The sequence below is a fragment of the Mirounga leonina genome, unplaced genomic scaffold (assembly GCF_011800145.1).
Source record: "Mirounga leonina isolate KUSES-001 unplaced genomic scaffold, KU_Mleo_1.0 Mir_95, whole genome shotgun sequence".
Classification (NCBI taxonomy): domain Eukaryota; kingdom Metazoa; phylum Chordata; class Mammalia; order Carnivora; family Phocidae; genus Mirounga; species Mirounga leonina.
In genome coordinates, this window is record NW_023270865.1 from 20,857,565 (window position 1) to 20,878,456 (window position 20,892).

The 20,892-nt window shown below is 33.8% G+C and overlaps 1 pseudogene; it reads right to left on the reverse strand.

The window, feature by feature from the left end:
* Positions 1-17,006: 17,006 nt before the first annotated feature.
* On the reverse strand, positions 17,007-17,131 carry LOC118006307 (annotated as a pseudogene).
* Between the last annotated feature and the right edge of the window lie 3,761 nt (positions 17,132-20,892).

A 20,892-nucleotide genomic window follows, 5' to 3' on the forward strand; every position in this document is an offset into this window, starting at 1 on the left:
AACGATAATCCTTCTGTTTTTTCTCAAGTCTTTTAAAGATAAAAATCTATTTTACATTATTAGTCCTTTATTTTTTCATTTTATTTTAAATTAAATTTTTTATTTTAAAATATTGCTATTTATTTCATCACTGCAAATTGCTATATTGTGTGTTTTACAGTGTAAATACAACACATTGTAATTATGATGTGATTGTAATATAAGTTGTATAAATTGTACAAAAATTGTAATTAATATATTACAAAAAGATATGTAGATATCTTAAGTGTACAGCCAAGAGCCAAGAAAAGATTGAAAGCTCTTTAACAATGATTTTAACATCATCTTCGTAAATAAGCAAATCTTTAAAGAATACCCTCATATACATAGTACTTTGCTAGAAGCACTGAAATACCAAAGTAGAAAGTCTGAGTTTCTTCTTTTAAGAAACCAAAGGAATAGTTTACAACCCTGCAGAGTGAAAATGACTTTGAGACATTTTCTTTTTAAACTAACAAACAGGACAGACTTTTGATTTAAACCTACTGTCTATTAGCATCTAACCCTGGTTGGAGGAAATAGATCAGTGGTTCTTGGCCCTGGTCACACATGAGAATCATGTGAGTGTAGGCTCCTCATCATGAGATTCTGATTCAGTTTTTCTAGGGTAAAGCTCAAACCCTGGCAATTTCGATAGCTCCCCTGGTGATTCCAGTGAGCAGATTGATCAGATAACAATCACAGTCTTGGGAGTTGATCTGAGAATTGGGTTACAAATTCAGCCCTTATTTATGTTCAGAAGGTCTAAGCATGTGATGTCTAGAGACCTCCTAAGACTTCAGGTTCCAGTGCTTCCAATTCCAATATGCAGTGCTCAAGGTAAACGGAATTTTTCATACTTCCTTGAATATACCGCATTTTGTTTGTTTTGCATAATTCTCATTGTTCCTTCTGCCAGAAAATCTTTCTGTTCTCTGTATTTTTTTTTTAAATTTCACCTTTGTGAAGGTGTCCTTCTTTCAGTGAAGGTGTCCCCTGTGCAAGGGTAACGATTCACCACTCCTCTTCAGGTATCACTAATGGACATACATTTCTTTCTGATTTTGTATTTGTTGTTGACAGGTCCATCCCCTTCCATCAGACTATTAAGTTCCTTCGAGGCTAAGCTCTTTCCTTATTTACACATTGTGACATTACCAGCACACATATTATTACCTGCTGGCATATAGTAGGGCTCATAAAGGGTGCTATAAAAATTTTAAATTAACCATTTGGTTAATATGTAAGATCTCAAATTTTTGTTTCTAAGAGAAAGAGCTGTCTGTAATCACCTCATTATCTGTAAAGTGTGGCTAACTTTATACAGCAGAATAACAAGCAAAAATAGATTAAGAATTAATATAAACACACCTCAAAAGGAAATGTAACATTAGTCAACACTATTGTATATGGAGATTAATATCTTAATACCTATAAATTAATTTCAGGTCGTAAACTGAAAAATTTACACGGAAGAACTAGACTGTACTTTTGTTTTAAGTATAATTGATCTTGTTTTTTCATAATAAAAGCTACCACAGTTTGAAAACTAGCCATGATGGTTATTCCATTAAATACCTCTTAAATTTACCTCATCGGAACTCCGCAGCAATATAAAGAAGCATGCATGAATTTTCTCACAACAATAAAATGTAGGCTCAGAAATGGTCAAATATAATGGCCAAATCACACAATCAGCAGGTGGCACAGTTATTATTGAACCAACTTTGTTTTGTTTTTTTCTGACACTTGTTATTTCTAGTGTACTATACATGAAAACATCAGATTACATATTCTGAGCACATTTGTCTGATTTTCTCTGTCATCCATGCTTTAACGGAATGAGTTTAATAATTTAGGTGACAATTCCTAGTTTTCCATATAGTAAATGTGTGAATCTGAGCAAGTTACTCCATGTCTCACAGCCCGTTTCCACACAACAAACAAGGAAATGATTGAAGGATCTCTGTGAGGACCAAATGAGGCCATGACACTGCTATAGAGGACTAAGTTTAAGTTGCTGGTACCAAATTTGGAATTTTTGCTTTTAAAAGAAACGTGTGTCTATAGGGACAAAGCTCTGGTCATTTCAAGAATTCTTCTCGTTTCAGTGGCCTACAGATACCATCCTATTCGACATTGCCTATTCCTCCAGTTTGGCTTCTGGGCCAAGACCCACATTTGATTTTGTAACTGTTCACTCATAGCTGAAATCTCAGATGTCTGATTTGTTTTTTTCACTTTGGGATTCCAGACTAACACTGAGAGCTAACACTGACAAAGCCTGCTCGTGGAATATTAACTTACTTATGCAAAATGTGGCAAGGACTAGATGATGGAGAAAAATCACTCCTTTGCATGTAGGGAAAACAGAATCTGCCAACATTGTTATAGAGAAAAACCAAAGGAGGAAATACAAATTGTATTTAATGAATCTCTGCAATGTGCGACAAGAGAACGTATCTCCTGACTTATGGGTGAGAAAAGTATAATAGTAAGCAATCACATTAGCAATGTCATCAGTGTTAGATTTGTATTTGCACGTGCTTAGAATAGGGCATGACTCTGGGTGTGTCAGCTTCATATATAATTTATTACATTAAATGTGTGTATGTTTTTAAAACAGTTTGAGTTGTCTTTTTTAAAAATCCTGTCTGACAATAGTTGTGTTTTAATTGGAATGTTTAGATCATTTAGATAACCTAACATAGTTGGGTTTAAACCTACCATTATTGCTCTTTGTTTTCTGTTTGTCACTTTCTCCTTCAACTTTCCTTGTGATTCTTTATATTAGCTATTTTGTAAATTTCATTTATTTCATTTTTCTCTCTTCTAGTTTTTTTTTTTTTTTAAGATTTATTTATTTATTTGAGAGAGAGAGAGAGAGACAAAATGCAAGCAGGGGAGGGGCAGGGAGAGAGAGACTCTCAAGCAGACTCCCTGCTGAGCATGAAGCCCCATGCCTGGCTCCGTCTCACAAGGGTGAGATTATGACCTGAGCCAAAATCAAGAGTTGGACACTCAAGCGACTGAGCCACCCAGGCGCCACTCTTCTACTAGTTTTTTGTTATATCTTTTATTACTATCCCCCACTGCTTTTGTTAGAAATTGAAAATGTATTAGAAACAATACATATTTTTGTTATTAAAGACAACAAATTAGTATTTCTACAGCATATTAAACAACACTAAAAAATAATGACAGTGGAATAACATTATTTCCTGTGCCCACTTTTTGTGCAATTGTTATATATTTTAATTTTGTGTGTTTATAAAACATAAGGCATTGTATTTAATTTTGCTTGGAACAATAAATGGTATTTTATATTTAGTCATATAATTACCACTTCTGTGGTAAAATATACTGTTTATTCCTTCTTAGACTCACCTGCTTCCATTTGAGATAAAGCGTATCCTGTGGTGGAGGTATACTTGCAAACAAATTATCTCAGCTTTTGTTTTCCTGAGACTACATTTATTTCATCTTCATTTTTGAAAGATATTTTTGCTGGATATAGAATTCTTTGTTAAATGTTCTATTTTCTTTCATCACTTGAAAAATAGTATTTCTTTATCTTCTGCTGAGACAAAGTTTCTGTTGATAAATCAGTTCCTTTCTTGTTGATTATGAAAGATAATATTTCTTTTTTTTCTGGCTCATTTTACAATTTATTCTTTGTGCTTCATTCTCTGAGGTTTGGTTATGACCTTCCTAGTTGTAGTTTTCTCTGTTTCTTCTTGTGGTTTATTTATTCACTTTTTTGGATATGTGATTTGATGTATCTTTTTATATTTGGAAAATTAATGCCCGATATTTCTTATAAAAATTACTTCTGTTCCATTTTCTCACTCTCTTCTTCTATGACTGCAATTACATGATTGTTCATTTATTTTTTAATCATATGCTACATGCTCTCTCTTTTCCATTATTTTTTTCTCTCTCTGTTTCAGATAGGATATTTTCTAATAAACTATTCTCAATTTTTCTAATCCCATTTTCTCTTTGCTAATACCAGCCTGGTGTTAGCTCATCTTACTGAATCATTTGTCAACTAGGTTCCCTTTTAACAAGTTAATCCTCACTCTTTTGATGCTGTACTTACTCTAATATCTGGATTATTTGCCAGTATACTTTTATGCTCTTACTGACAGTTTCACCTCCTGAATATCGCTGGACTATTTTATCTCCTAACCTGTCTAGAGATTTTTAGTTTATACTGAACATTGTGGAAAATATGTCCTGAGAATGTGAATTTTAAAGTCTTCTTCTACAAGGTATTGATGTTTGCTCTATTGTGCTGCCTAATGCTCATGGATCACCTTGATCCTGTTTAAACTGGGTTCTAGGCCCATTAGGGCAGATTTATTCCTGTTTGTTCTTTCTCCCAGTGCCTTTCACAGTCTCAACTGAATAGTCAGAAACTTCAGTGTTCTCGCTGGCTGGGTTCATACACCAAAATATTTCAGCACTGTGAAAACACTGACATTTCCATTTGGCTCTTTAGATTCCCAGCATCTGTTCTGTCCTAGGCATCCCAAAGTTTTGCCTTGAATATGTATAGCCAAGGACACCAGGGAAATTTTTATATAGCTCTTGGAGAATCCTTGTATATAATTTCTACCTTTCTCATATCCTGTCTCCAAAATTTAGTTGCCCTGGTTTCTAATCTTCATTTGTACAGCAGTACAGTCATTTCTGCTTATACTTCATTTTCCTGTGCACCTTTGGAAAACACACCCAGAGAAAAAGCTGAGATAAATGTGGAGCTTCTTTTTATGCTTTCCTTATCTCAAGTTATCATAGAACTAAATTGGTTATTGTCCTAGAGAAAAATCGGTGTCTCAATTAAATTAACCTCAAGTAGGGAAGGGGTGACTCACAGATCTGCTACTATTATCTCTTTTCTTTACAGATGGCTTATGTGACTCCTTATGGTATAAAATCTCATCTCTTGCACACATGGCTGAATCTGAGCCATGTGCTCTTATTTTCAGGTAGCTGTATATGTCAGTTTATTTTTTACCTCCATATGCTTATCCCTCTGCCTAGAAAGTTTCCAGTTCATTTTAATCTCTCCCTCCCTAACTATTCTACCTTTAAATTCAATCTACGTGAAGAACAAATACATACTCAACCCCCAAGACATAGCTCAAATACCACCTTCTCTTTAACTCTTTCTCCTCCCTGTGCAAGCAGAATTAGGAGCCCCCTGCTTTATGCTCCAAAAAATATTAAACATAATACTAAATTAGCATTTTTCTGTTTAACATATGGCAAACTAAACTATATGCTTTTCAAGCAAAACTTCTTTGTTCTATTAATTATGTTCCTTTCTCTCCCACTATAATAAGGACATGGGAGGCGGTAATAATTAATACTCGTTAAGTAAAAAATAAATGACCATCTGAATAAAAAGAATAATATATTTGATTTCTTAAGCAATATTGATACAATATATTTAGTGCTTTACATGAAATATCTTTAATTATCCTAACCACTTTTCAATACAAGATTAAAAAAAAAAAAAAAAAAGAACAAAACTGAAGCAGAGGAAGTTCCCATAATAGGTGGCCATGAATCCAGTACTGGAAGACTGTTTTTCTAAGACTCTAGAATCCATATTCTTTCCACTAACCCAAACTGACTAATTCTCCATTTGAATGAAATTTTAGCAAAATTGTTATTATTTTAAATTATGCAGATGATGTATTAAGACAATACAACATAAGAGAAAAGTTTTTAATTCTATGTTATAATCCAGAAAATGAACTAGAAACATCAAAGTGTACTAGTTTGAGTGTAAACTCTTAATGTATATATGCAGACACACACATATATTTTTTTTAGAAAATATGTACTTCTATATTAATTTATTAAAATAAAACTCATAAACTCAAGGAAGACATGACACTCTGAAAAAGTAAATAATATATTCAAAATTTCCTAGAATTTGAAGGCACCTATACAAAATATGTTCATATAATTTGAAGAAGTATGTTACTAATTTAACTGTTACCACTTAAAATTTATAAAATTATAAACTGTATAACCAAGCAAATGTCTTAACCTTTATAAATAGGTACACATAATTTTAATCAAAATTTTAGAGAAGAGTTAAGTGTGAATAATTTATATATACAGATATAAAGGAATCATTCCATTTGAATAGCAATTTGTACTATTTAGGTGAAATCATTCTTTCGTTAATCACTAATATAAAAGTAGAAAAAGCACTTGTGACAATGTGTTTAATTATGAACTGAACAGTGAGACAAATTTAGGCAGAATTATTTATCTCCTATTGTTCTACCATGAAAGTGAAATAAGGCTCCTCACTGATACTGCATTTGACAATAGAATTAAGTTTTCTGTTTCAAATAGGTTTTATCAATCACATAGGAAGTCAAAACTATTTCAGATTTCAGCACCCTTAGACTTCTCTCCTGCCATTACATAATATTACTGATTAAACCAAAGTTGCAGAGATACATTTTATAAATGGTTATCTAAACTTAAGCTACCAAAAACACTGCGGCTGGCTTACTGTTAAATTGATTTTTCAAGTAATTGACACAGTTTCAAATTTCTTTGTGCAGAAATGTCATTGCCTTTCTCTTTCTTTCTTTCTTTTTTCTTTCTATTTTTTTTCCCTCTCTTCACTTGGAGTGATTTCTAGTTTGGGACACATTACTGGCAAATAGCAACTAACCATGAAATCATTGAATCTATGTTGGCAGTTTAATTTCAATGTGCAAATAAAACAGGTTTTCCCAATTCCTTAGATATGCCAATATTCGTACTAAAGTGCAGATGTCACAAAATTAGATTGTATAATCAACTACTGGTATGACTGGAAAAATAAAACTGAATATTTTGCTTTTTCTATATCTTACTAAGAGGCTGTAGTCTATATAGACTCCCACAGAAGCAATTTCTAAAAAGATACAGAGATAAGTGTTTTATACTTTTCAGAGTGCAGATCTTTTACCTCTTTGGTTAGGTTTATTCCTAGGTATCTTATGGTTTTTGGTGCAATTGTAAATGGAATCAATTCTTTAATTTCTCTTTCAGCTACTTCATTATTGGTGTATAGGAATGCAACAGATTTCTGTATGTTGATTTTGTATCCTGCAACTTTACTGAATTTGTGTATCAGTTCTAGCAATTTTTTGGTGGAGTCTTTTGGGTTTTCTACATAGAGTATTATGTCATCTGCAAATAGTGAAATTTGACTTCTTCCTTGCCTATTTGAATGTCTTTTATTTCTTTTTGTTGCCTGACTGCTGAGGCTAGGATTCCCAGAACTATGTAAAATAACAGTGGTGAGAATGGACATCCCTGTCTTGTTCCTGACCATAGAGGAAAAACTCTCAGTTTTTCCCACTTGAGGATGATATTAGCTGTGGGTCTTTCATATATGGCCTTTATGATATTGAGACATGTTCCCTTTATTCTTACTCTGTTGAGGGTTTTCATCAAGAATGGATTCTGCACTTCGCCAAATGCTTTTTCTGCATCCATTGAGAGGATCATATGGCTCTTATCCTTTCTTTTATTAATGTGGTGCATCATGTTGATTGATTTGCCAATATTGAACCACCCTGGCAACCCAGAAATAAATCTCACCTGATCATGGTGAATTTTTATTTTAATGTATGGTTGGATTCAATTTGCTAACATTTTGTTGAGAATTTTTGCATCCATGTTCACCAGGGATATTGGCCTGTAATTCTCCTTTTTAGTGGGGTCTTTATCTGGTTTTGGAATTAAGGTAATGCTGGCCTAGTAGAATGAGTTTGGAAGTTTCCTTCCTTTTTTGTTCTTTGGAGTAGTTTGAGAAGAATAGGTATTGACTCTTCCTTAAATGTTTGGTAGAATTCCCCTGTGAAGCCACCTGGCCCTGGAGATGACACAAAGAAATAAAAAAACATACCATGCACATATGGATTGGAAGAACAAATACTGTTTAAATGTCTATACTATCCAAAGCAATCTGCACATTTAATGCAATCCCTATCAAAATACAAACAGCAGTTTTCACAGAGCTAGAACAAACAATCTCAATATTTGTATGGAACTATGAAAGACCCTAAACAACAAAAGCAACCTTGAAAAAGAAAAGCACAGCTAGAAGCATTACAATTCTGGACTTCAAATTATATTACAAAGCTGTAGTGATCAAGACAGCATGGTACTGGCAGAAAAGCAGACTCATAGATCAATAGAACAGAATAGAAAACCCAGAAATGGACCCACAACTATATGACAACTAATCTTTGGCAAAGCAGGAAAGGATATCCAGTGGAAAAAAAGATAGTCTCTTAAATAAATAGTGTTGGGAAAACCAGACAGCCATCTGCAAAAGAATGCAACTGGATACCTTTCTAATGCTATACACAAAAATAAATTCAAAATGGATTAAGGACCTAAATGTGAGACAGGAAACCATCAAAATCTTAGAGGGGAACACAGGCAGTAACCTCTTGGACATTGGCCATAGCAACTTCTTACAAGATACGTCTCTGGAGGCAAGAGAAACAAAAACAAAAATAAATTATTGGGAATTCATCGAGAAAAAGCTTCTACACAAGGAAAGAAACAATCAACAAAACCAAAAGTCATCCTTCAGAATGGGAGAAGAAGTTTGCAAATGACATATCTGATAAAGGGTTAGTATCCAAAAGATATAAAGAACTTACCAAACTGAACACCCAAAAAACAAATAACCCAGTTAAAAAATGGGCAGAAAACATGAATAGACATTTTTCCAAAGGAGACATACAGATTGCTTACAGACACATGATAAGATCCTCAACATCACTCATCATCAGGGAAATACAAATCAAAACTGCAATGAGATATCACCCCAACACCTTTAAGAATGTGTATAATCAACAACACAAGAAACAATAGGTGTTGATGAAGATGTGGAGAAAGAGGAACACTCTTGCACTGTTGGTGGGAATGCAAACTTGTGCAGCCACTCTGAAAACCAGTATGGAGGTTCCTCAAAAGGTTAAAAATAGAACTACCTTATGATCCAGCAATTGCACTACTAGATATTTATCCAAAGGATACAAATTACTGATTCAAAGGGATACATGCACCCTGATGTTTATAGCAACATTATCAACAATAGCCAAATTATGGAAATCACCCAAATATCTATTGATTGATGAATGGATAAGGAAGATATAGTGGTATGTGTGTGTGTACATGTGTGTGTGTGCATGCAAATGGAATATTACGCAGCCATAAAAAAGCATGAAATCCTGCCATTTGCAATGGCATGGATAGAGCTAGAGCGTATTATGCTAAGTGAAACAAGTCAGTCAGAGAAAGACAAATACCATATGATTTCACTCATATGTATAATTTAAGAAACAAAACAGATGAACATAAGGGGAAAAAGAGAGAGGAAGACTATAAAATAGACTGTTAACTCTAGAGAACAAAAAGAGATGCTGGAGGGGAGGACAGTGGGGGAGGAGGAAGGGGATGGCTAAATGGTAAATGGGTGATGGGTATTAAGGAGGATACTTGTTGTGATGGGCATCAGGTATTGTATGTAAATGATGAATAACTAAATTCTGCTCCTGAAACTAATATTACACTGTATGTTAACTAACTGAAATTTAAACAAAAACTTGAAACTACAAGAAAAAAATAAAAAAAATAAAAAGATACAGAGAAAGAAAGAATGAAAAGCCAATGAAAATTAGTAGACATGAAAAGATTTTTTATATTAACTCTGCTTAGTCTCTTAAACAGCAAAATATCAAAGGGAAGTATTTGCACATCTGCTTATCTGTGGGCTTTTTTTGTCCTTAAGTAAAGAGACAAGACTTTCCTTCTACATTATGTTAAATTATTCCTTTCTAAAATTGTGTCTATTAAATCAGATCAATTTTTGTATGATATTATTCCTTTTGATTGTCTGAAAATAGTCTTCAAGTCAAGCATCGAACAGTGTCAGCTACCAAAAAAAAAAAAAAAGTTTTTAGTTTGAATTTCCTTGTAGCAGAAATGAATATTGAACATCAAGATGCTAAAAGCCTGTCAGCAATTGCATTATAAACCTAAACTTTGTAATGGCTATGAAAATTCAGTTGGAAAACATTTTCATCTGTTACAACTGTTTTCAATAGTCAAAATTTGACTTTATAATGCTGTAAATTAAAAATGAATAAAAGAATCTAGGAACTGTTTCTTATTCTTGATCAAGTAAATTCTCAAAGTGTAATTTAAATGTGAGATTAGTTTCGAATATAAACTTCTATGTTTATTGAAATCACTAATTTTCCCATGATCTTTTTAAACAATGGTATTGAATGATCTGGTAACCATTTAAGTACTAAAGGAAACAAATTTGATTTCTTATTTCATGGCAAAGTGTATTTTATTAAAAATGGTACCACAATGTTTTGAGTCCATAAAGACTTTTTTCTTTTTTTTTTTTTTTTAAGATTTTATTTATTTATTTGAGAGAGAGAGAATGAGAGAGAGCACATGAGAGGGGGGAGGGTCAGAGGGAGAAGCAGACTCCCTAAGGATCAGGGAGCCCGAGGCGGGACTCGATCCAAGGGACTCCAGGATCATGACCTGAGCCGAAGGCAGTCGCTTAACCAACTGAGCCACCCAGGCACCCCATAAAGACTTTTTTTTGAGCACCAGTCATTGCTGTCTACCCAAGATATTTAGGAGGAAAACATCACCAAAACTCTTTCTTAATTTATTAAGGTGACTAATATATTCTTGTAGACAATAGAAAAGCCCCCCCCCAAATAATGATTGATTAACTTTCAGAGGCTGAGCAGTCTAAAGGTTAACTTTATGCATAGTTGTGTATTTTAGGGGGACAGGAAGAGGTTTGTTTGCTTCTCTATCAAATTCTATATTTAAATGAAGGTTCTTCTTACTTGCATTAAGAAATCCATGTGCACATTTTATTTACTATACTGTTTTTGCTTGTTTTTGGATTTTAAGTATGGTTATGGTATTAATTTTTTTTTAAAGTATCTCTATCAGCCTCTCAGCCCCTTTGGTAGCTTAGGTAGCTATCTTTTTCTTTTTCTTTGTTATTTTTTTCCACTGTCTCCCCTCCCCTCCCCTCCCTTCCCCCTCTTATGTATTTTATTGTGCAGCATGCTTTCATACTTAGTTATGATGGCTTGACATGGATAGATGGTATTTCAGTTTCACTGAATGGATATAGAAAAGGTCAACAATCCCCCACTGATGGACATTTAATTTATTTCTCATGTTTTCTCGCTACAGTTTTACAAGGTATATGCGTAGTGTTATCATTTCTGTTAGAATTCTAAAATCTGGCTTGATGTGTCAAAGGTAATGTACATGTTTAGTGTTAATTTGTGCTGCCACATATTTCCTCAAAATTTGTTACAGTTTATATTCCCACAGTCCATGACTGAATTGCTTTCCAACACCATTGCTAGTACTAGAAGTTATCATGAGTGTGTGTGTGTGTGTGTGTGTGCAAACTTTATGAGCAATTCTGATCTGCTTCCTAAAAGTAGGATGCAAACTCCATGCATGTCTTTATAAGCAAATTTAAAAAGGAAAGGCTACAAGGATAAGCCCTAAAATTTGATACTTCTCACTTGCCATAATCCTAAACATTTTAGGATATAGTTACTAGACTCAAAGGGTTGATTTTATTAGCTGTCAGGAAGGAATAAATCTGACTAGGTGTTATAATACCTATAATATTTTAACAGAAAAAGGTAGATGCCATTTAGTTTTTTAAATAACTTTAGATTTATGTATTTATCTCCTTGGTTTACTGCTTGTAATTAGTAAACTAATGAATTTTCCTGTGATATGTGTTATCAAGATATTAAGCCAATTCAGTTAAGAAGATAATCTTTTTTTTTCAGGTTTTTAACTTATAAAACTCCATGAAATCCATAGGTATTTATCTTTTATTACATTATATTGAAATGTATTGTTTTCAGTCAAGTTACCACTAGTTTTACTGGAAGCCTAATGACATGTGGGAAGTCCAGGGAAGAGAATAAAACATGTATTTAGGAATTATATATAAAAGGCAAGTGAGCTGGAGGATGCCTATTCTCTCTTCCTTCAGTCTTTGGTTGAGCTCTGCTCCTCAGGAATGGTGTCAATGCCACAGGATTTTCAGTCTGTTGAATATGTAGCCAAGTGTTCTCAAAGAAAGCGTTCAGGCTAACAGTCGAAACTTGGTTAGGAGTGCAGTGAAGATTAGTATAGAGCATTGATTAGAACTGGTAACCAAGAATTAGTGAATACCTTTTATGCCTTGTTTAGAAACAAGTATGAAAAAAGTGAGAAATATAACCTATAAAATCAAAAGCCTATTAGTTCAGGAATGTTTCTATGTTTCCAGAGGACCCAGGTATATTGAGATAGCCCCTACAATAGTAAGAACATGCTGCAAATGGCATTTCTTGCCACCAAGAAAGACTTACCATGCTTAGGAGGTTCTTTATATTCTGGATGCAGCTTATATATTATTTGGGCATGTTACTGGGCCTCAATAACCAAATGCCCATAAGGTTGCTAGATTTTTAATGACCTCTTCCCAAAAAAGAAGTCCATGTAACAATTCCAAGCCTCACCAGGGCACATCTGGCCACTGCTTAGTCCCAAGCTGTTAATAGCAGACAATAATACTGGCTTCCCATATTCCAATATTCTGCAAAGGGATCATCTAGCCCTGTGGTTGCATGTTGATTGCATTGGATCCTTTCACTATAGAGCAGGCATTGATTTGTCTTCACTAGAATAAATGCTATTTATGGATATAGATTTACCTTTCTGATTCACAGTACTTTTGTCAAAATCACCATCAATGGATTTATATAATAATTTGTTCATCATCACTTTTGACCAAGGAACACATTTTAGAGAAAGTAAAGTGAGACAGTGAATTAAACTCAGAGTTTATAAGATTCTACATAAACCTTGCCCCAGATCAGTTCACCTGATAGAATGGCCTTTTGTTGACTCAGTTTTAGCACCAGGGGGTGCAGACGGCTCTTAGAGTTGAATGGTCGCCCTATGATGTAGCGTGTGATTTTTACCAGCAACAAATACAATGGCTTTTCCCCCCAAGTCAGAATATCAGAATATATTCTGAACAAAGATGTGGAAATGGGAGTGACTGCTTTCTCTATTACTCCGAATTATTTGCTAGGGAAAACAAAAACCAAAAGCTGTTTCCCATCTCTAAACCCTGGAACCTACTGCATTAGAGAAGCCCAACAAGGTTTTCATTGACCTGGAAGCTGATATCACCATCAGAACATTTGGACTAGTCTTGCTACTGAAATTATAAATAAAGAAGTTACTATACTAAGTGGGTTGATCATGATTATCAGGGGAGAATAGAATAAAATTGTTACTATACAGTGGGAGCAAGGAGAGATATGTCTGGAACCCAGTAGCTTCTCTGGGACTTCTCTTTCTATCCCATTCCCACAGATAAAAATTAATGAAAATTTAGTCACTCAATACAGGCAAAATTGTTGATAGTAAAACCCCTTCAAAAACAAAGTTTTAGTTACCTCCCCAGGAAAGAAATAACAACCAAGTGAGGTGCCAACAAAGGGAAAGGAAATAAGGAATGCATAACGGTAAAAATTATAAAAATAAGGGTGCCTGGATGGCTCAGTCGGTTAAGTTTCCGATTCTTAATTTCGGTTCAGGTCATAATCTCAGGATCATGAGGTTGAGCCTTGTGTCGGGCTCTACACTCAGCATGGAGCCTGCTTAATTCTCTCCCCCCCAAATAAATAAATAAATAAATAAAATCTTTATAAAAAGGAAATTATAAATATAAATTCTGTCCATATGGTCAGTTGCAAAAATGAATATGGTCATATCTAAGCATATTTTCTTTCTCATTTTGTTATTCATAGATTATATATAACCAGTGGTTTCTTTACACAGTCAACTTGAGTTAATATAGAGTGATGATTTATTTTTAACTGCATCATTTAATATTTAACTCACAATATGTCTAAGAATGGTTGTGACTGAGCTACCAAATATATGATCCCACTCAGAGATGGATAAAATTAAATATAGAACTTAGTGTCTCCATTTTTAGGAAAAGTGCAAGTACATTTTTGGTATACAAAGAATAGTCACATCAGGTTTGGAAGAATAATTTGGTTTTACTTTACTCTGAAATTAAAAATGGTTAAAGGATATGTGTGGATATTGAGTGGATGACAGGTTGATTTGTACCATATCTATCTTCAATTTGACCTCACTATGGACTCCTTCTATGATCTTTGACCTCTGTAGCGTAAGAGATTCCAGGAATTATATTTCCTGCAATCCTCTTCCCTGTGTGATTCCAGATCACAGGTAATAATGAAAAATATTCTCATAAAATTTGGAAAGCACAAGGGAAGGAAAAGCCATTATTCTCTGTAGGCATTTGCAGTGATAAACAAGGGTAGACAAAAATCACAAATTCTTCATAAGAATTTACAGGAAGGAAACCAGTGATCTCATGGCCTCCAGCTGCCTTCAGGATCTATTGTAGCATAAGAGCTATGTCCACTTTCCCCCAGGTAATGCCCAGACAAGTGGTTATGGTGGGAATACCGGTTTCTGACAATTCCTGCCCAGGACAAGACTCCTCTAATGGGTCATCTTTGTTCTTAAATCCCTACTGGGCTAACTTAAACTTTCTCGGAACTTTACTAAATCTGAGTCTTTCCTTTTCATTCTTCCTCTCCTATCACATGAAGGAGCTGAATCTCAGCCTGTAGTCTCTCCAGCCTGCTCTTCCTCCCTCTTCTCTTTATCTTTCCCAGGTGTTACTACCAATAAATCCTTGTATTTCCTGTAGGACCCCAAATTATGCACATCACAAACACACACACACATACACGTGCATACACACACACACACACACACACCCACACCCATAAAGCAGTGATGAGAGGAATAAAATAATATTTAAATTGTTAAGGTAGCATAGACTAGGAACAAGACTATGTGTCATTTGTCAGACTATAATCCAGAATGTTTTCATTGAATTTTTAGTTTTATTTAATTTTAATTCATTTTTATTTCCTCCATCTCACCAGCCAAATTTTAATAGTCACAAGTGACTACTGTCTACCGTATTAGAGCAGAAAGTTCTGATGGACCATTCTGATACAGAAGTGAAGTGACCAAGAATGATAAATCAGTGTAGGGAAAACATTGTCAAGAACATAATCAAAATCCTAAAAATTATACAAATTCTTACATGGTAGATAAGTAATTATATTAACTAAATCAGAGAAAATCATTTGAATTCAAATTGACCAGTTTTGAAAAAAAATTTAAATGAAAAGAAAATCGCCCTATATTCTTCAACATTAATAGTAATATTTAATTATCAATATTTGATAATATTGCTCAATTGACATATGCAACACGTCACTGTCTTTTCCTCTACTCTCTCAATTGTGTACTCTTGTCTCTCACACAGACACTCCCTTCTACTTTTTCTCCCTAAATATCTGCTACTTTTCTCTTAAAGCCTCTTGCAGTCCCATCAGCAATGTAATTTTGAGCAAGCTGGCAAAGCTCTCTAAGCCTCAGTTCTTACATCAATCAGGTGTGGTTAATATCAACCCTTCTGATATTTTGATGATTATAATTAAAGTTCTTTTTACTGGATGCCTTCTTTATGAAGAGCTATAGTCTAGACCCAAAGACAGTATTTCAATGCATATCATAGGGAAGGTTAAATTTTTGAAGCATCTGTAATTGTTGTTTGGACTTGCCCTAAAGGAAAACTTAACCTTTCTAGCCTTATTTATTAGGAGCTAGGAATGTCGAGAGAGAGAGAGAGAGAAAAAAAAAAAAATGTCAGTTTTTAAACCATGCACTTTGAGGCAAGGGTAGCACATTCAAGTGGAAATGCCTTATAAATTCCTCAAGAGATGATATTAGGATTCATATGTAAGGTCAGTGTCAGAAAGCTGGACTGGAGTGCTGCAGTATTGAATATCATAACTTGTGTCTGTGCATGATGGGAAACTTTTTGTTAACACATAAGGAAATTATAGTTTAATAGACTATATTAAATCTTTGTTTTTACTCTTTAACATCTCTTGCCCTTGTTCATTAGTAATATAAGGTATAAAGAAAGCCTTTATCTATCATGGCTCTAAATATGCTACTATGGAAACAGATTCAGAAAACATAATGGCTGATATTAGACATTACCAAGTAGCCCACTGTGCTTGAAGAATTTATTTAAAATAGTGGACCCTGTTCACACTAATGAAATCCACTAAGATATTTGCTTGGATATTCATTCCATGGCTATTGCAGAGAATTTGTCCTAAGAATTTTTATCATTTGTATTGCTTTCTCCTGGTCAAAAATAACACAAATGCATATGATAATTTTACAATCACACCAAAAAGATGTTATATTAATATTCAGATAACTCTTGGGGATTCTTTTAGCTTAATCATTGGGCAATAGTACAAGCATTAAAGATTTTATGGTGTAAATTTTAATTGTAAAGTGAAGCTTGTGTTAAGAAAATTTCCAATTTCTGAGAGATAATTTGAGATTGATTTTATTAAAAGCCCCTACATAATTTTCCTATAGACTGGTGTTTCTCATGTATATCCATGTTAATAAGTAAAATATTATTCCATAAATATAATTTTTCTTGAACCAAAAGAAAACACTTTTTTAGATCATTTCCTATTTCGGATTTCCTATACCAGTATGCCTCTTGGATTCCACAAGGAAAAAAATCCCTATTTCATATTGCACTCTCAATGTGCTAAAGAACATTTTTTCCCATGTGATTTGTTAGTGCATATTAACAGGGAATAATAACAAAGGTTTGCATATTCTGATTAGAATAAGGAATATTAGCAGGCTAGAATTAAATATGAATATTAATGCTACAATTGACTACTAAAATAGGCTTTAATTTACAGGAATAAATGTGCTTCTAAATAAGTTTTTACAGACATTTTGAAATGCTAAATTAAAACATGAAATACACGGTTTTCAGGAGAAAGTTCTCTTTTTACAGTGAAATTTACTACACTTGATCTTAGCCAAAAGGCTGAGAAGTGATTACAGTGAAATTTACTGAAAAATGTTATCATTGTATCTTGTTGTGTTTGAGCATATCTACTTCAGAGCCATGAGAAACTTGTATATACAATATGTATTTTAGGTAAATATATTTTTCCATTACAAATACATAGAGTCATCAGTATTAAACATAGATATTAAGTTTACCTAATGGGAATATTTATTTTTTTCTTCTTATGTTATAGACTCCTTATCAAATTGTACAAACTATTACCAGTAGATGTGGATGGTTATATACATTATGCATAAGATAATATGCAATAATACTCTTCTCACTGAGGGACATACATTAATTATTAGCTTCTGGTAACCAGAATCCTTTTAATGGAGTTTAAGCTTTGCTGAAAATAGGATATACACTACTGAATTATAGGTAAAATACTGAGAACTTTTCCTCTATGGTCAGGAACAAGACAGGGATGTCCACTCTCACCATTGTTATTTAACATATACTGGAAGCTCTGGCCTCAACAATCCAGACAACAAAAAGAAATAAAAGGCATCCAAGCCAGCAAGATGACATGATAATCTATGTGGAAAACCTGAAAGACCACCCAAACCTGCTAGAACTGATACACAAATTCAGTAATGTCGCAGGTAACAAAATCAACATACAGAAATCTGTTGCATTCCTATACACCAATAATGAAGCAGCAGAAAGAAAAATCAAGGAATCAATCCCATTTACAATTGCACCAAAACCAATAATATACCCAGGAATAAACCTAACCAAAGAGGTGAAAAACCTGTACTCTGAAAACTATAAAACACAGATGAGAGAAATTGAAGATGACACAAACAAATGGGAAAACATACCATGCCCATGGATTGGAAGACCAAATACTGTTAAAATGTCTATACTACTACCCAAAGCAATCCCTATCAAAAGACCAAGAGCATTTTTCACAGAGCTAGAACAAATGATCCTAAAATTTGTATGGAACCACAAAAAACTTCAAATAGCCAGAACAACCTTCAAGAAGAAAAGCAAAGCTAGAGGCATCACAATTCTGGACTTCAACTTATATTACAAAGCTGTAGTAATCAAAGCAGTATGGTACTGGCACAAATAATAGACACAAAGATCAATAGAACAGAATAGAAAACCCAGAAATGAACCCATAACTATATGGTCAACTAATCTTTGACAAAGCAGGAAAGTATCCAGTGGGGAAAAAGACAGTCTCTTCAACAAATGGTGTTGAGAAAACTGGACGGCAACATGCAAAAGAATGAAAATAGACTACTTTCTTACACCATACACAAAAATAAATTCAAAATGGATTTAAGACCCAAATGTGAGACTTGCAACCATAAAAATCCTAGAGGAGAACATAGGCAGTAACCTCTTTGACATTGGCCATAGCAACTTCTTTACTAGATATGACTCCACAGGCAAGGGAAACAAAAGCAGAAATAAACGTCATTATAATAAAAAGCTTCTGCACAGCAAAGGAAACAATCAACAAAACTAAAAGGCAATCTTTGGAATGGGAGCAGATATTTGCAAAAGACTTATCTGATAAAGAGATAGTACCCAAAATATATAAAGAACTTACCAAGCTCAACACCCAAATAACAAATAATCCAGTTAAAAAATGGGCAGAGGACATGAATAGACACTTTTCCTAAGAAGACATACAGATGGCCAATAGACACATGAAAAGATGCTCAACATCACTCATCATCAGGGAAATACAGATCAAAACTACAATGAGATATCACCTCAACACTTTTCAGAATGGCTAAAATCAACAACATAAGAAACGACAGATGTTGATGAAGATGTGGAGAAAGGGGAACCCTCTTGCACTGTTGGTGGGAATGCAAACTTGTGCTGCCACTCTGGAAACCAGTATGGAGGTTCCTCAAAAGTTAAAAATAGAACTACCCTACAATCCAGCAATTGCACTACTGGGTATTTACCCAAAGGTTGTAAGAATACTGATTCGAAAGGATACATGCACCCTGATGTTTATAACAGCATTGTCTACAATAGCCAAATTATGTAAACAGCCCAAGTGTCCATTGACTGCTTATGAATGAATAAAGAAGTGGTCTATATATACAATAGAATATTACTCAGCTATCAAAAAGAATGAAATCTTGCCATTTATAGCAACATGGATGGAGTAAGACAGTATTATACTAAGCAAAATAAGTCAGAGAAACACAAATATATGATTTCACTCATATGTGGAATTTAAGAAAAAAAAAAAGGAGCAAATGGGGAACAAAAGAGAGGGAGGCAAACCAAGAAATAGACCCTTCACTATAGAGAACAAACTGATGGTTACCAGTGGGAAGGGGGTAGAGGGATGGATTAAATAAGTTATGGGGATTAAGAAGTGCATTTGCTGTGATGAGCATCAGGTTTTGTACGTAAGTGATGAGTCACTGTATTGTACACCTGAAACTAATATTACACTGTATGTTAACTAACTGGAATTTAAATAAAACTTAAAAATAAAAAAGTATATTAATAGATGTTTCCAATGAAAAATATTCCTTTATTTACCTCCTCACCATACACTTATCAAATCTATAGTATCTGCCCAGAACTTCGATACAAGTTATAAGGTAGTAAACAGAATAGATAAGTTTCCCATAAATGTTCCTTTTCCATAAATGTTCCTGCTGTTGGAAAGATACGTCTAAAACAGGAAACTGTTTTAGCAAACTATGATCCAGCATCTGTTCTTGCAAATCAAGATTTATTGTAACATAAGGACTCTAAGTCATTTACATTTTTTAAGGCTGTTTTACTTGAAACAGCGGAGTTGAATAGTTGAGACAGAAACAATGTTGTGTGCAAGCCTATAACATATACTGTCTCTTTTATTAAAAAAAAGTTTGTCAATTATTGCCTTAGAATATAAAGTATACATGCAAAACAATTCTCTGTCTAGATTTTATTAAAATAATATTTTTTTCCAGCACAAGTTAAAGAAGAACAAAGTCAAAGACCTGACACTATGCAAATTCAAGACTTACATAAAACGACAATATTGAAGACAGTGTTGTATTGGCAAAAGAATAGACAAGTAGATCAATGGATCATAATAGACCAGAAATACAACTTTTCTTTGACAAAGGAGAAAATGCAATACAATGGAGAAAAGATAGTCTTTTCAACAAAAGGTACTGGAACAACGGGGCATCCACAAGCACAAACATCAATCTAGACACAAACCTTACAGCCTTCAGAAAAATTAACTCAAAGTGGATCATAGACCTAAATATTAAATGCAAAACTATCAAACTCCTAGAAGATACTATGGGAGAAAATCCAGGTGACCTTGGATATAGTGATGACTTTTTAGATACAACACCAAAGGTACAATCCATGAAAGAAGAAACTAATAAGCTGGATATCATTAAAGTAAAAAAACTTGTACTCTGTGAAAGGTGATTGTTAAGAGAATGTGAAGACAAGACACATACTAGGATAAAATATTTGTGAAAAAGACATACTAGATAAAGGCCTGTTAACCAAAATATATAACTAACTCTTAAAACTAAAAAAATAAGAAAATGAACAATTTAAAAATGAGCAAAAGACTCAAATGTATATCTCACTAAAGAGATATACAGATGACAAATAAGCATATTAAAAGATACGCAAGAACATATGTCATTAGGGAATTGCATATTAAAACAATAATGAGATACCTCTGCACACCTGTTAGGATGGTGAAAATCCAAAACAGTGGACAACATGAAATGCTGGCAAGGATGAAG